This window comes from Silurus meridionalis, chromosome 11, assembly GCF_014805685.1.
Source record: "Silurus meridionalis isolate SWU-2019-XX chromosome 11, ASM1480568v1, whole genome shotgun sequence".
Taxonomy (NCBI): domain Eukaryota; kingdom Metazoa; phylum Chordata; class Actinopteri; order Siluriformes; family Siluridae; genus Silurus; species Silurus meridionalis.
This window is the reverse complement of record NC_060894.1, coordinates 2,391,858-2,408,059: the sequence shown is the minus strand read 5'-3', so window position 1 is coordinate 2,408,059 and position 16,202 is coordinate 2,391,858. Positions and strand designations below refer to the sequence as shown.

General features: G+C 36.2%; 1 long non-coding RNA gene across 1 annotated transcript; it reads right to left on the bottom strand.

Annotated features, from left to right (window-relative positions):
* Positions 1–4,255: 4,255 nt before the first annotated feature.
* On the bottom strand, positions 4,256–6,194 carry LOC124393689. The gene is made up of 5 exons (XR_006927350.1): positions 6,087–6,194; positions 5,698–5,896; positions 5,237–5,529; positions 5,015–5,051; positions 4,256–4,874 (listed from the first exon to the last, which is right to left on the bottom strand). It is a non-coding gene; the product is annotated as an uncharacterized LOC124393689 (long non-coding RNA).
* Positions 6,195–16,202: the final 10,008 nt, after the last annotated feature.

Sequence of the window (16,202 nt, the reverse complement as noted above, 5' to 3'; positions counted from 1 at the left end):
GAAGGATGAACAGGATTAGAAATGAGTTTATTAGAGGAACAGCACCTGTAGGACGTTTTGGTGACAAGGTGAGGGAGGTGAGATTGAGATGGTTTGGACATGTGCAGAGGAGGGATGATCCGCTGTGGCGCCCCCTAATGGGAGCAGCCAAAAGAAGAAAAAGATTATTACATTATTTAATTCATATATTTCTTAATTTTTGGGAGAATATAATATGAATGTATATGATGGATTTTTCCTTCACTTGAACTAGGAGAACCAAACCTGTGAAAGATCTCATGCTATAGATCTCTGACCTCAACCATATTGAACACTTTTGGAATTAATTGGAACAATGGCTGCACCCCAGGCCTCCTCACCTCACCTTCATCACTACCTGACTTTACTAACACCCTTGTAGATGAATGAATCTCCACATGCACCCTCCAAAATCTAGTGGACCATCCTCCCAGAAGAGTGGAGAAAATATTGAGAGAAAACAGGGATTAAATGTGGAAATGTGGAAAAAGCACAAATGAATCTTCTGGTCAGATGTCTGCATTGGCTGAAAACACTATTAATATATTTTTTATATGTATATAATATAATTTATTAAAATATTCAATAATAATAACCTTTATTTTATGTAGCACATTTAAAAGTAGCTTTTTAAAGCGTTTTAAATAAAATCATGTAGAAATGTATCAGTTTTCTGGAATACTGATGAGCGCTAGCTAATTCAGAGATAGCATAAAGCAAAGGTGGTATGAAGCCAGAACACACCTCTACCTCTTTTCTTTCACAGAAAAAAAGCTATAACTTGGGTTTTTTTTACATACAGTGTCAGCATTTGTCTCTCATAGCTAACACTGACACTGGGTAATGATTTCTGTCCTTCAGCCTTCTTTATCTGGAGTTCTGAAAGAGGCCTTGGGTGGGGAGAAGATCCTGCTTTGGATGCAGTCCTGTTTAAACTCTTGAGCCTGTTTAATTCTTCGACATGCTCCGGGAGTTGATGCACACCCAGCTCAGGGAAAATGGAAGCTGTTCGTGCTCGGAACATTAAATCTGCTTTCCTTGCACTTGAGTCGAAATTAGGGAAAACTTGAAATGTTTACAGCATGTTACAAACATCATGTGCTCCTTCTCTGGGTTTCACACTCGACACAGCTAGCACAGCAAAAAAATCCAAATAAATAAGAAAGAAACATATACTTCATGTGGATGAATTACCTAGCTCAAAATGATGCAATCCAACACAATACCAGGTGAGTTCCACTACTACTATTTCCACTTTGCACACACTGAGATCAAGTCTGTCCTGTTCAGTGATCAGAATCAGGAGAAGCTTCTGTGAGATTTAAATTTGTTATCCTGCTTTAATATCAGCGCAGGGTCAATGTCACGAATTAAGCAGATACAAGATTCTTTATTAAAAACGAGCAAACAGATCGAAATATACTATTTGAAATCTTGGTGGCTAAACAGAACAAAGTCAGATGATCAGAAAATTGTCAAAAATGGGATGAATATTTGTCCTGGTAATTATCAGTAAGCTTACAGCATTTCCCTTCAAATAATTGGATCTGAACACTTCACACATTGAAAACTACAAACACAACTATTCAGGACTGACAAATATTGCTTACAAATTTTCTGATTCTTATCAAAAGCTGATTATTGCCAATACCATAAAGTTTCAAAACCTTGATAAAATTTTGTGATTTGTAAAAAACATGCCAGCTGTAGAATGTTATTTAGTTGTGTACTGATCAATTTGTTTGGTTAAAAATGCTGCAGGCTGTTAAAAAACCTTGTTTTTTAATAAGTGTACCCAAACATTTGTCTATTAATGTGTGATTTTTTTTTTTTTTTTTGCTTTATGAGTTGAAATTATTTTCGTGAAACTAAACCAGTTATTTGGAATCCCAGTATTGTTTTCACTTGAAATTAAAACTGTACTTTGCTTTTTCATTTAAATGTTTATATTAAAATGCATTTTTAGCACCTCTTTTGTGAAGGGGTATTTGTCTAGGACACATCTGCAAACTGTTCGCTGATTGGCCATAAATCAGGTTTGTTAAATTTTAGTATACTGGTGCAAGATATTGACACTTAAAATTTGGGGTTACAATGCATTTTAGTCAGGCCAACTGTGTAGTCGATTCATTGACTTGGTGATACTATTAAAGTTTACACATGCATGCATTGCTTATTTATGGACTATATATTGCAAATGTTATTGTAGAATAATTTACTGACCTGTAAATCCATTATTAAGTTAAATATACTAATTTAAATATTTCAATTTGTGTAAATACTCAGTCAATTACGTAAAGTTAAAAAGTTCAAATTGTAATGGCCATGAATAATTTCCAAAGATTTTCATCAATCAAAATAAACAAGTTCCTTGCAATAAACATATTTAATTAAAATTATTTTCTGTTGTTTATTTATTTTTATTTATTTATTTATTTATTTATTTATTTTTGTCAGGCAATAATATATATATATATATATATATATATATATATATATATATATATATATATATATACAGTGAGGAAAATAAGTATTTGAACACCCTGCTATTTTGCAAATTCTCCCACTTAGAAATCATGGAGGGGTCTGAAATTGTCATCGAGGTGCATGTCCACTGTGAGAGACATAATCTAAAAAAAAATTCAGAAATCACAATGTATGATTTTTAAACTATTTATTTGTATGATACAGCTGCAAATAAGTATTTGAACACCTGAGAAAGTCAATGTTAATATTTGGTACAGTAGCCTTTGTTTGCAATTACAGAGGTCAAACGTTTCCTGTAGTTTTTCACCAGGTTTGCACACACTGCAGGAGGATTTTGGCCTCCTCCACACAGATCTTCTCTAGATCAGTCAGGTTTCTGGCCTGTTGCTGAGAAACACGGAGTTTGAGCTCCTCAAAGATTCTCTATTGGGTTTAGGTCTGGAGACTGGCTAGGCCACGCCAGAACCTTGATATGCTTCTTACAGAGCCACTCCTTGGTTATCCTGGCTGTGTGCTTCGGGTCATTGTCATGTTGGAAGACCCAGCCTCGACCCATCTTCAATGCTCTAACTGAGGGAAGGAGGTTGTTCCCAAAATCTCAAATACATGGCCCCGGTCATCCTCTCCTTAATACAGTGCAGTCGCCCTGTCCCATGTGCAGAAAAACACCCCAAAGCATGATGCTACCACCCCCATGCTTCACAGTAGGGATGGTGTTCTTGGGATGGTACTCATCATTCTTCTTCCTCCAAACACGTTTAGTGGAATTATGACCCAAAAGTTCTATTTTGGTCTCATCTGACCACATGACTTTCTCCCATGACTCCTCTGGATCATCCAAATGGTCATTGGCAAACTTAAGACGTGCCTGGACATGTGCTGGTTTAAGCAGGGGAACCTTCTGTGCCATGCATGATTTCAAACCATGACGTCTTAGTGTATTACCAACAGTAACCTTGGAAGCGGTGGTCCCAGCTCTTTTCAGGTCATTGACCAGCTCCTCCCGTGTAGTTCTGGGCTGATTTCTCACCTTCCTTAGGATCATTGAGACCCCACGGTGAGATCTTGCATGGAGCCCCAGTCCGAGGAGATTGACAGTCATGTTTAGCTTCTTCCATTTTCTAATGATTGCTCCAACAGTGGACCTTTTTTCACCAAGCTGCTTGGCAATTTCCCCGTAGCCCTTTCCAGCCTTGTGGAGGTGTACAATTTTGTCTCTAGTGTCTTTGGACAGCTCTTTGGTCTTGGCCATGTTAGTAGTTGGATTCTTACTGATTGTATGGGGTAGACAGGTGTCTTTATGCAGCTAACGACCTCAAACAGGTGCATCTAATTTAGGATAATAAATTTAGTGGAGGTGGACATTTTAAAGGCAGACTAACAGGTCTTTGAGGGTCAGAATTCTAGCTGATATTTGCAGCTGTATCATACAAATAAATAGTTTAAAAATCATATATTGTGATTGCTGTGTTTTTTTTTTTTAGATTATGTCTCTCACAGTGGACATGCACCTACGATGACAATTTCAGACCCCTCCATGATTTCTAAGTGGGAGAACTTGCAAAATAGCTGGGTGTTCAAATACTTATTTTCCTCACTATATATATATATATATATATATATATATATATATATATATATATATATATATATATATATATATATATATATATATAAGAATGGCTCAGGTTGACAAACTAAATTTCCAAAAAACTTCGAGTGAAATTCAAGCTGAAATTCAAGAGAATACGTTTTCTGTGTTTTATTTAAAGGTTGCAGGCAGAAAGTACGGAAGGAGCTCAGGCAAAATTCATTTCATTACTCAAACTTTACTGGTCAAAACTAAATCATTATTAAGTTCTTAACTGCTAAAAATAAATCAGAATTGAAGTCTATATACTTGTAGTTATCCAGTACATACACACTGAGTACATATAGATATACTCTTTTTGTTTTTTTTACTTACAACAGGGAAAAAGTCAAATTAGGAACAGTGCATTCAAATAGTATAATCCTGACAATGCATTGACATTTCATTAGATTTAATAAAAAATAAAATGCATTTTTTTAATTCACCAGCTAAACAGTTCATGTGGATACAGAGGGGACTGATACAAAAATATATATATAATATATAAACAATTATAGAGAATCAAAATTTTCAAATCAAGTTCTATGAACCTAGTGGAAATAATTCAAAGTATTTTTTTAAGTAAAGAACACTTTTATATTAACACCAGAGTAAAGTAAAACACAAGCACAGCAGAAGTACAGTATTATTGAGGAAAGCCATCTTAATATGATGAGAATGGAATCCGCTTGTTTCATCATCAGGACTGGTCTGTGTCTCCACCATCAACGTCCTTCTATAAATCTCAGATTACACAACAGGAGAAACAGTATCTTGAGGTTACCTCGGTTTTGGCTCTTATGATTTAATCACACTGACAAGAAATAAACAATACAAAAGAGTTTCCAATATTTAAAAATAGACAATTATACTCACACTGTTAAAACTGGTTGACGATCTCTTTTTATTCATACTATAGAAAAACATAAGCATAAAGTGTACATCAGTAATATATTTATATCATAATAATAATATTTATTATCCTATAGATTTTCAGCTTCGTGCACATTGATAGATGTACACTACATAATGCATTTGTTTTACATTTTATATAAAAACTAAATATGCAAAAATGCATATATGAAAATGCAGTATTACCTCTACTTCAAGAAGCTCCATGGCGAAGTGAATGCAGTTGTAAGTTTTAAAGTCATATTTTTTATTTTTCTGCATTGCATTTTTAACATTCTTTTCAAATGATGCAGGAATTCCACCATCCTTCCTGTAAATTGCAAAACTCATTCCTTGAGTAAACCCATCCACATTCACTTTGCTTACAAGCCCTGTACAAGAAGTGGAAGATTCGGAGTGGGGAGGGGAAGTTGTACTTGATGACAACCCAAAAAGCCAAGAGAAACCTGATGCTTTGGCTACTGGCTGAGATTTTATTTCTATAAAAAACAAAGAAAAGGAAAAAAAGAAAGTGAAAATCATTTTACTACCTTTGTCAAGATGAATTATATTATTACAGATAATGACATCACTGTGATACAAATGTTTTTTGGTTAAATAATATTTGTCTATTTTAATTAACTATTATGTAAAAATAAATGTTTTACGAGTGAACTGAATGATTTCCACGTCACTGCACATCACTCCAGCATGATAGATGTTTCTAACATGTGATTCAACCATAAAGAGGTCTCCAAGATCTGAATTTCCGTTGTATTCATCTTCATAGGTTTTAACAACACTGAAACCCTTAGGAGTACCTCCCAGTCCAGCTATCCAGGTTTGCTTTGATGGCAGAAATGATGACTACAAAGAAAATATTACATTTACATCTGTACACACAAAAAAATTAAAATATACAACTGTGTTTGCTTCTATTTTTGTTACAACTTGTGCAAAGCAGAATGTTAATTCATATATATATATATACACAAAGTGTGTGGGTGGGTGAGTAGGCAGAAGAGCATTACTACTAGAGGAAGATATAAACACTCACCATTTTTCAATTACTGATGCTCAACACTGTCAATATAACAATATAAAAAAAGATTACAAATGCACTGATGCTTTTGACTGACAAAGAAAACAGAAGCTTATATCTGACAAAAAGGCGTTACTTACAAAAACAGAAAATGAAACTATAGATTAAGCTAAAAGTCATTTCCTGTACACACCCATTATTTAAAAGCTACTGTCTACACCCCTAATATGTATATAGTCACAGTTTATTATTATTAACATTTGTAAACATCAACAGTTAACAATTTTTAAACAATTATATAAAATGCCTGATTGGTTAATAATATATCAAATAATATTTTATATTAAAAAATAGAATAATCAAATTAATCAAATAAATCAGCTTCATGTGGAATTGATGCTTGTTCACACTGTAGATATCTGTGGGAACAAGATATCTACAGATCTACAAGATATCTACAGTGTAAGTAGATAAGTACACTGTAAAAACAATGTAAAAAGTGATGACATATAAAGATTTTTGGTTAGTTTAATGATAACAGTTGATACAGATTTAAACCAAATGACAAACTATTAAAATTGTGTGTGTGTGTGAGCTCTGTCATTGTGAGAATGGGTGGGAGGATGTGCGAAGTCTGGGGTTTTTTGTGGTCTATATATTTAAAGACTATGGTGAAGAATGACGGTTGTGTGAGAAGTTCAAATAGATAAAGTTGCTACTTTGTTGCACTGCATCTGTACATTAAACCGGTTTATATATTTATATTCCGGTTTATTAAACTGAACTTTTTATAAAAGTTTTTGCTTTCAGATAAAAAAAACAGTGAACACAGAGGAGCAAAAAGGAATTTATACTTTAGTGTGGGGTTTAACTAGATTTACAGTCATACTCTCTGCATCAGGTTTCTCAAGGAGTCTATACAAGCGCTGTAGCTCTACCACATCCTTTTTCTGTTACTGCACACACCTCTTTTTCTGAGAAATGTTTCAGTTTCAATCTAAAAAAAGGTTGTTAAAATACATGTTTATGGAATTAAAAATCTTAACCCAAATAATGTAAAAAAAAAAAAAAGCAAAAAAGTCAACAATACAACAGCAAATACAAACCAGAATGTAAAGCAACAATTTACCTCAAAAGTTGTATCTGATGACATGTAAAATAGATTCACATAAAACTTGAATATAACTGCAAAATGATTGCATCTTCACAGGTGAAAATATCTTGAAAATATTGCTAAAGGTATTTCGTATTACGTGATCATGATTAACTGACAATGAGACCATTAAGCCACTTTTATTTTAAAATAAAATTATGTGCATATATATATATATATATATATATATATATATATATATATATATATATATATATATATATATATATGCACACAAGGGGTATTATTAGTATTATTATGAATAATATTATTAATGTTATTATATAAAATTACTTTTAGTAATTTTATTTTAAAATTAAAGTGGCTTAATGGTCTCATTGTCAGTTAATCATGATCACGTAATAAGAAATACATGTGGCAAAAAAAAACTGGAACATTTCTCACAAAAAGAGGTGTGTGCAGTAACAGAAAAAGGATGTGGTAGAGCTACAGTGCTTGTATACACTCCTTGAGAAACCTGGTGCAGAGAGTATGACTTTAAATCTAGTTAAACCCTACACTAAAGTACAACTTTTTGCTCCTCTGTGTTCATCTGAAAGCGAAAGCAAAAGCTTTTATAAAAAGTTTAGTATAATAAACCGGAATATAAATATATAAACCGGTTCAATGTACAGATGCAGTGCAACAAATTAGCAACTTTATCTAAATTGAATTTCTCACACAACCGTCAGCCTTCACCATAGTCCTTAAATATGGCCACTGTAGACAACAAAAACCCCAGATTTCACACATCCTCCCACCCATACTCACAACGACAGAGCTCACACACACACACAATTTTTATAGTTTGTCATTTGCTTTAAATCTGTATCAACTGTTATCATTAAACTAACCAAATATCTTTATATGTCACTTTTTTCTGTCAATAATTACTCATCTACATTTATCTACAACAAATCCCAAGTATTTAAATTTTATTGATCATTACTGTGGTTCAGACTCAGATATAAAAAGACTTACAGTATAAATATTCATTATTGAACCATGCCTGTAACATATATTTTAACATATATTTCAAAGTTTTATTTTATCACATTAATGTTAAGTGCTCAAAAAATGCATTTAGCTTTTTTATTCGGGAGGAAAAAAAGTGTTTGCCAGAATATTTTGTCTCTTGGCTCAGAAATCAGATGTGTTTTTTCCACAGCTCTCATCTATGCATGATCAAACTCCCTCTTTGGTATGTTGGTTTTTATCTGACATGTGGATAATGGCTTTGGTGAACTGTGCTGTAAAAAGCGTAAGCATTTCATGCCCTCTGTGGATTCCGGATCTTCAGGCCTCTGCAGTGATCTGGCAGTCGTTTGAACATGCAGTGAAGGCTGCTGCTTTACTTTGACAAGGATGGTAATGCGGCGGGGATTTATTTATAACTGTGGGGGGATGGGGTAGGGGTGGTTTGGAGGTTGTGAGGGGGGGAGAAGAGACACAGCCAAAGAGATTTACCAAAAGCGTTAGAGGAGCTTCAGGTCTAAACATGTCAGAAATGGCTGAGAGAACACCTCCACAGAGCTCGATGCCCACGGCTTCCCCATCAACAAATATCTGACTGAAACAAGTGCTGCCCGATGAGTCACTGACACTCGCTGATATCATTTGGCTGGTTTTCCGCCAGGAGGGTGGAACCACTGCGGTATCTTACTAACTCTCAATCAAAAAGGTAGAATAGAATCATGCTACATGTGAGTTCAAGGGGTTTTCTCATTGCGGAGGAACACTGACCGGATCTATAAAAAAAAAAAAAAGCCTATCATAAAATTAATAGCATTTAGAAGGTGCTCTTATGTAAAGCAACTTAGTTATCTCCGCAATTGCAAATCAAGGGCCTTACTCGAGGGCCCAAGAGTTTCAGCTTGGTGTGCTGTAATTTACACCTATATCCTTATGATCAGAAGTCCAAAACCTTAACCACTGAGCCACCATTCCCTCGAATCAACTTAAGGTTTTAAGTCTGAATGATAGCAATGTTGGTTCTGAAGGAACTGGTTTGTAAATTATTTCAACAAACCAGCAACTGTTAATCAAGAACGATGGAATGAAGAGAATTTTCCAAGAAGTTTTAGGTCAATGAACAAATTTGAATAAAATAAATTTTCTGAATATTAAGATTCAAATCACTGGAATTGACTGGAATTACCATCACTAGGTTGTTCTTTTTTATTGTTGGTTTGCTATGATTTCAAAAATGCCCCCAAAACCTGTAGAATGGAAACCAGAGTTAAATGTATACAAAACTGGCCACCACGACTTTCCCCAAAGTTTTGTTCATTAAACAACCCCTTGTTAAATAATCTTCTATCAAATCATGTACGTTCCCATTCTCAAAGTGCTTATATTGAAAGTTTAGGGTCACAATTTACTTTTATACATAAGGTTAATTATTTTGCTTGGAGATGCAGGGCTTAGCAAATCTGGCCCTATATCTAAGCCAAATACCATGAAACGATGCACATCAGGACCAACCCTAGAATGAAAGTTTAAACGCTGCAAATTAATTCTCAAAAAAAGATGTTAATATCTATGGATGACCTATTAAAAAAAATAAAATAAATAATAAAAAAATTATATATATATATATATATATATATATATATATATATATATATATATATATATATATATATATATATATATATATATATATTTCCATGACTGATAAACATTTACATTTATTACAAATGAGAATGTCTGCAAGCTCAAAAGAATCTGGAATTATGGTACTGTTACGGCTTTGAAGGTTCTTCTTTCCATACTGTGGTCTCAGGTGCTGGGATTTCTTAATCAGCTTTTTCTGCTGCGCCGTCTGTATTTTTAATTTCACTTCTGAATCACTTCTGGTTCCCAAATATTTAGGGACTGCAAAACTAAATTGAACATGAAGATTCCAGCAGTGAGGGCAGACACAAAAAGGTTTCAAAGCAAACCGAAATCAGAGTTTATGTTTCTCTCCATATGAGGTGTAAACTCAGCAAGGAATTCATTACGGACATTCTGAAAATCATTATAACATCCCAGGCATTGCCAGAGAATAGGCACATCAAATTACACTACACTACACTGACCAGGCATACATTTGTGGCCACCAATCAGTCATAGCATTATAACCACCTGCCTAATATTGTGTTGGTCCCCTTTTGCTCCCAAAACAGTTGTGACCCATCGAGCATCAACATCATGAACTTCTTCAGCAGTTTGAGATACAGGAGCTCGTCTGTTGGATCGGACCACACGGACCAGCCTTCGCTCCTCACATGCATTAATGATCCTCGGCCGCACGTGACCCTGTCGTCGGTTCACCACTGTTCCATCCTTGGAGGAACTTTCAGGACAAAATGTTCACTTGCTGGATAATAATTGAATCCACCCAATAACAGGTGCCGTGATGAAGAGATCATCAGTGTTTTTCACTTCATAGCTCATAATGTTATAATGTCATGTTATGTCTGTTCGGAAATTAAGAATCCAAGAAATAGCAAAAAGAAAACATGTGAAGCTAAAGCTGGGGGTATGCGGGATAACTCATAAAAATGTTTGCCAACAAAATGAAAGAACAGGATGGTAACACGAGACAAAAAGAACACAACAGGTATACACATTAGGGTAGCACATCAATGATAAGGGTTCAAACTCTTTGTGCAACGGGGGGCGCTGTATCATGGCAGACCCTCTGCTCTGATCCCGGCTTCCTACCATCGCATAGATAAGAGAAAAAGCATTTTACTGTGCTGTAATGTGAATGTATAATCATTTTATGAAGCATTAAATCTGTGCCTATAGTGATGAAAAAATATCACTCAAAATAAAGCATGAATTTTGTGAAGGATTTTGAATTGGTGGTCACAAAAGTTTCCAAAAAAATAGAACTATTCTTCCGACACTCTATGACTAGTGGATTTCTATCCACATCAGGTTTTCCCAGAATCCACCATGATCCTGACACGGATAAAGTAATTAATAAATGAATAAATAGACAGTTTTAGAAATGAGGTGCAAATTAGCATATAACATACAACACACTTGTTGGCCACTTGTGGGTCTCAGCGGCCCAATTTCACATCCAGTGAGCCGTAATTACAGCATTCACAAAGTCTAAGTCTGGTTGTGAAATGCAAACAAAGTGGCAAAGTAATTAGAAACGTTAGCATAAATAGCCCTGCAAATTGCTACCTTTCCTCTCTTTACTTTTTTTCTTGTCTTTTCTTGTCTAGTGGTAACCTGAGAGACATTTCTTGGATATTTTACTGCCTCTTTTAAGATCAGAATACCTCATTTTTATTCCATCATCTGTGCTTTTCAGTATTATGCAGTACATCGATACAAAAGCAGGACCCGGCCTAAGATATCGCTCTGTCAGTGAAATCAGAGCTATTCATACAGAGAAAGAAAAAGACAGACATGAAAGCAAGAAAGACATGAAGGCTGACTGAAAGAAAATAAATGATGAAAAAAAAAAAGGGTCTAGACAAAAGCCATTGGTGCTTAACTAACTTGTAAATCGAAGAAACTGCGTCGACTTTGCTTTTATAGTGTGTGGTGAATGTCGCACAACTGGAAACCGTTTTTTTTTTTTTTTTTTGCGGTTATCAGCCTGAATCTAAGTATCCATAGCAACCCGGAGCACTAATAATTGAGAATTGTCCACTAGAAGCAAAGCCTTAGATGTGGGCACTAATGTATTATTTCCTCCCGTATGGCTCTTGCAGATGGAGATACCGAGCTCTCAACAATGATTTCAACTTTAGATTCTTCTCTAAATGAAAAGATGGGTGAAAAGAATAATTGCCTGGGAGAAATTTAAATAAACAACAACAACAACAACAACAACATCATATTGGTTTCAGCTTTAAGTTGGAGCCCCAGGTCATTATGAGTGGAACTGCCTCACAATTTCTTTTAGACTTACATTATTTATGATTTGAAAAAAAATCAACAGCCTTGTGTTTGGATTGATAAATGAAATATAGTAAAGGATAAACATTTTTTACCCTTTTAAAACCCCACAATACAAACCTCTGGATCTCCTGCAAATGGTCCCCACTGTGCGAGTTTGGAAACAGTGCAATTTCAGCTGTGTTTGTTTTCTCCCACGGCGACTCCAAACAGAGATTTCTAACTCTTTTTCTGCCCACTCAGTGGATGAAAGCCAATGACAGGCACAAGAGCAGATGGAGATTGACAGGGCTTCTAGGCAAAAAGCTAAATGAGGCAGACTGGGGAGAGCTTTGTAACACCAGTCGTAACAGTTGGGACAATCAACACCAGTGTTCCACCTTCCCTTATTAATCATGCTGGTGAGTTAACCACGGTTATGAATATCATTTTCTTATCCAGAACTGATCTCCACCCCACTGGAACTGTCTTTCCCGATCGTCCGATGTGGCCGTGCAAAGAATAGCTATGAAAAGACCTGCAGGGGAATGAAAAGAAATGGCAGACAGCTGCTTGCTTGAATATGACTCAGTATAAAAACAAATGTCCCTCGGCACACCAAGATTCCACAGTCACCTTGAATGAAGATAAAACTCCCCTGAAAATCGGTAGAAGAATCTCAGGAGTGGGTCGTCCAAGCCTGGACAATGATCAAACCCAGGCGGATGACGTGCTGCGTGATTCAATAGCCTTGCGTTCATCTTGCAGATGGTTGGAAACAGACTCAGCATGGAACACCTGAGGATCCACAGAGGCTTTGAAAAGTTGGAGCACTCAACAGATTGGGTTTCAGGCTGGAAACAAAAGCGACCGGACATGATTTATTCCTTGCTTATAGCCTGACAGAGTGGTAGATGATAAACCGTTGAGACAAGTGCACTCCAAGCCGGTGAAAGCAGACTAAGAGGTGACGCAACGGTTTACAATTAACTCTGCTCATTATCATGTTCAATCTGAGAGTCACAAAAGCTCTGAAAGCTATTAAAGCCAGACAGGTTGGATGTAGCTCCATGTTTACACATTAGCTAGTATGGACATTATTGAAGCTGTCAGCATGGTACAAATACACAGCATGCTAAGTGATCTAAACAACACTGATTGTATACATTTCTAGAATATTCTGATCGCAGAACTTCAGCACATTTGTACTGAAAGTAACAACCCTTAACAATGCAAACACTTGCAACATCTCACCATTTCCTTCTCTACATGTGTGAGTAATTGTCTAACAGAGAGAAACAAAGGTCACACTCCAGAAAGAGGAGAAGGAGGAGAAGGAGCGCGGATTAAAACTATAACCCCTGTTCGATTAGTTGCTAGGCAATAAAGATCTGTGACCTTGAATACGGAGGAAAGAGAAGTGACATTAAGGAAGGATGGATAAACATTCATTCTGAGAAAAAAGAATTCTGGATAGAACAGAGCAAGAAAGTGAGGAAACCAAAAAGGAAGGAAGGAAGGAAGGGAGGAAGGAAGCAAGAGCCGGAGGAAGAACTCCCAAAACTTTGGCTGTCAAAATGAATCTGTGTTACCATGGCAACTGGAGCATAAAGCCCAAACTAATGAGACGAGTAATGTGAGAATTGCCAGCCGGAACAGAAGCCTTAAATATGAACTCTGAGGTGTAATTTCATCATTTCCATTCCTTCTGAGAGGACCTTCAGTTTCATCATTCTCCACCTGTGTCATTCGGACCTAATAGCCCTGAATCAATTTATAGAAATTTACTAAATTATTTGAATGCACGTATCAATGGCCTTTCACTAAGAGGGTTTATATAAGCATATTTTCACACTTGCTCTGAATACTTGAACCATGGATTCCGCTGTTCGATGTCATTTGAGTGGATGCAGCTCTTGTGGGATGATCCTGGTCTGCAGTGGTCAGAATCAAAATTACTCCAAGGAAGGAACAGTGGTGAACCAGCAACAGGGTCGTGAGGCTCATTAATGCAATGTGTGGAGTAGGAGTGTGCAAAAGTGTTTGCTTTCAAAGGTACTTTAGTAATAAAAAGTGCTAGGATTTATTATGGCTATCATGGGTGACATTTGACTCTTGAGGCAGGGGAAAAAACACCCAAAAAACACGTCCGACGGTGCTGCTTCAAATTTCAGCGGGCTCACATCGGCTCCTCTTCTGTATGAGTAATACTTGACTGCTCAATTACCCGTCCTTCATCAGCAATATCTGTTTAGTTATACCAGCGTATTGGGGCGCCGTGCCATTTTGTCCGATCGATCATCTAGTTTTCTCTAATTTTCATAACAATAAACAAATGTTAAAAATAAAGACACAACCTATTGCTTCATTTGTTCTGCCGCCCCCTATCAACATGAAGACATATATGTACATATTGTTAACCAGTATTTTAACAGTGAAATCTAAAATTCCAAAATAGCAATAAAGGTTGTTACTCTCACAACAATTATCAATTAATAGAATGATAATAATATGATTTGAACGAGATACTTGAAAAAGCTACTTAAGTACAGAAACTACTTACATTCACTTTTTTAAACATGATGTAACACAGGTTGGCGTGTTAACAAACTTCACAGCTAGGTGTCTTATCTCCAGTTTTGTCTTTTGACAAGGTTCGCTGTATCGAGTAATCCAAAAAGCAACCAGAGATTATCTTGTACATGCAGAGCCATGAAGGAGCTGGAAAGGTCACAGAGGGATAAAACAGCGGAGAGGGAGAATGACTTGTGAAAGCTGCATGGGGCTGGGGGAGGCAGAGGGTACAAACCAGGCAGGTCGTAAGTGGATCGTTTGATTTAGGAAAGCCGCTGGGGCTGGTGGTAAAGGGGCTGTTTACTGCTCCACAGCAATTCCACAGGAGCATTACCAGCCTCGATTGTAAAAAATAGACCATCTGTAGAACGCAACAGGCTCGAGGCAGCGAGTCGAGCTAAAAATTGACATCACACAGGGTTTTTTGTCGTTTTCACGTGTTTTTGAGGATACGCTAAGAACAGATGTATGGATCACATACAAAATATTCCAAGACCCAGCTCACGGTTTCTGTTTAATTGGTACACCAGATCCGGCTACCTAAAGCTCAGCGAGTTAATTGAATTTGCGAAATAAAATAATTGCACGTTTCCACACAGGAGCATTTTCTACTCAATCTACGCACTCTCCGATTCTAATGAAAACGTAAGAACCAGTTGGAGACAATTAAATCTTTTGAGGGCGTTTTATCTCTTTTAACAAGCTCATCCACGCTAATTTGGAGTCGCACAGGCACCCAAGATTTACACTGACAATAGAAATCAGGACTAATGCACCACTCATTCACATTGTGCTGTCCTGTTCCACTGGGGAACGAGAGGCACAGTCAATCCTTGCACATGATTTCACCAGCCAGAAACCAGCTGAGATTCTGGGCCATGTTCTTTAAACCTCGACAGGCCAAGGTGAAAGACAACATACTACTGACGAAGAAGTGGAACGTGACAGGATTTTTTTTCCCCATCAAGCACCGTCTGATCACCTTTGTGTCTGATAATGTCGTTCCCCTGAAACACATTTTAGCTGAAAATATGATAACCACAGCTTAGAATATGTTATGTTTAGCATTACAAAGTAAAAGCAAACCCTTATTAATCCTATTAATATTTTAAATTCATTATTTTGCTACAATGTCATTAAGGTGATTGGGTCTATCTGGAAGTTGCTGCATCTGTAATATATTTTCATAAAGGATTCAGAGTTTGTGGTTTTTTTTTTTTCCATTTTCAAGACTTGTAACTGAAAACTTGGGCAGCTCAGTGGTATAGCAGATAGTTATAAAGATAGATACAATACACAACTCCTGGGTTTGATCCTGAGTTCGGGTTACACTCTGTGAGGTGCCTCCTCAGGTTTCACCGCACTCCTACTCTTTAAACTTATCTCCTGAATAAAGAATTTCACACATGAATTGAAAAATAATGAGGTAGATATTAAAACTCCAGTGCACTTTTTATACACCACTAAACTAAAATAATGAATGCACAGCATATCATGCATATGGTAAATATCTT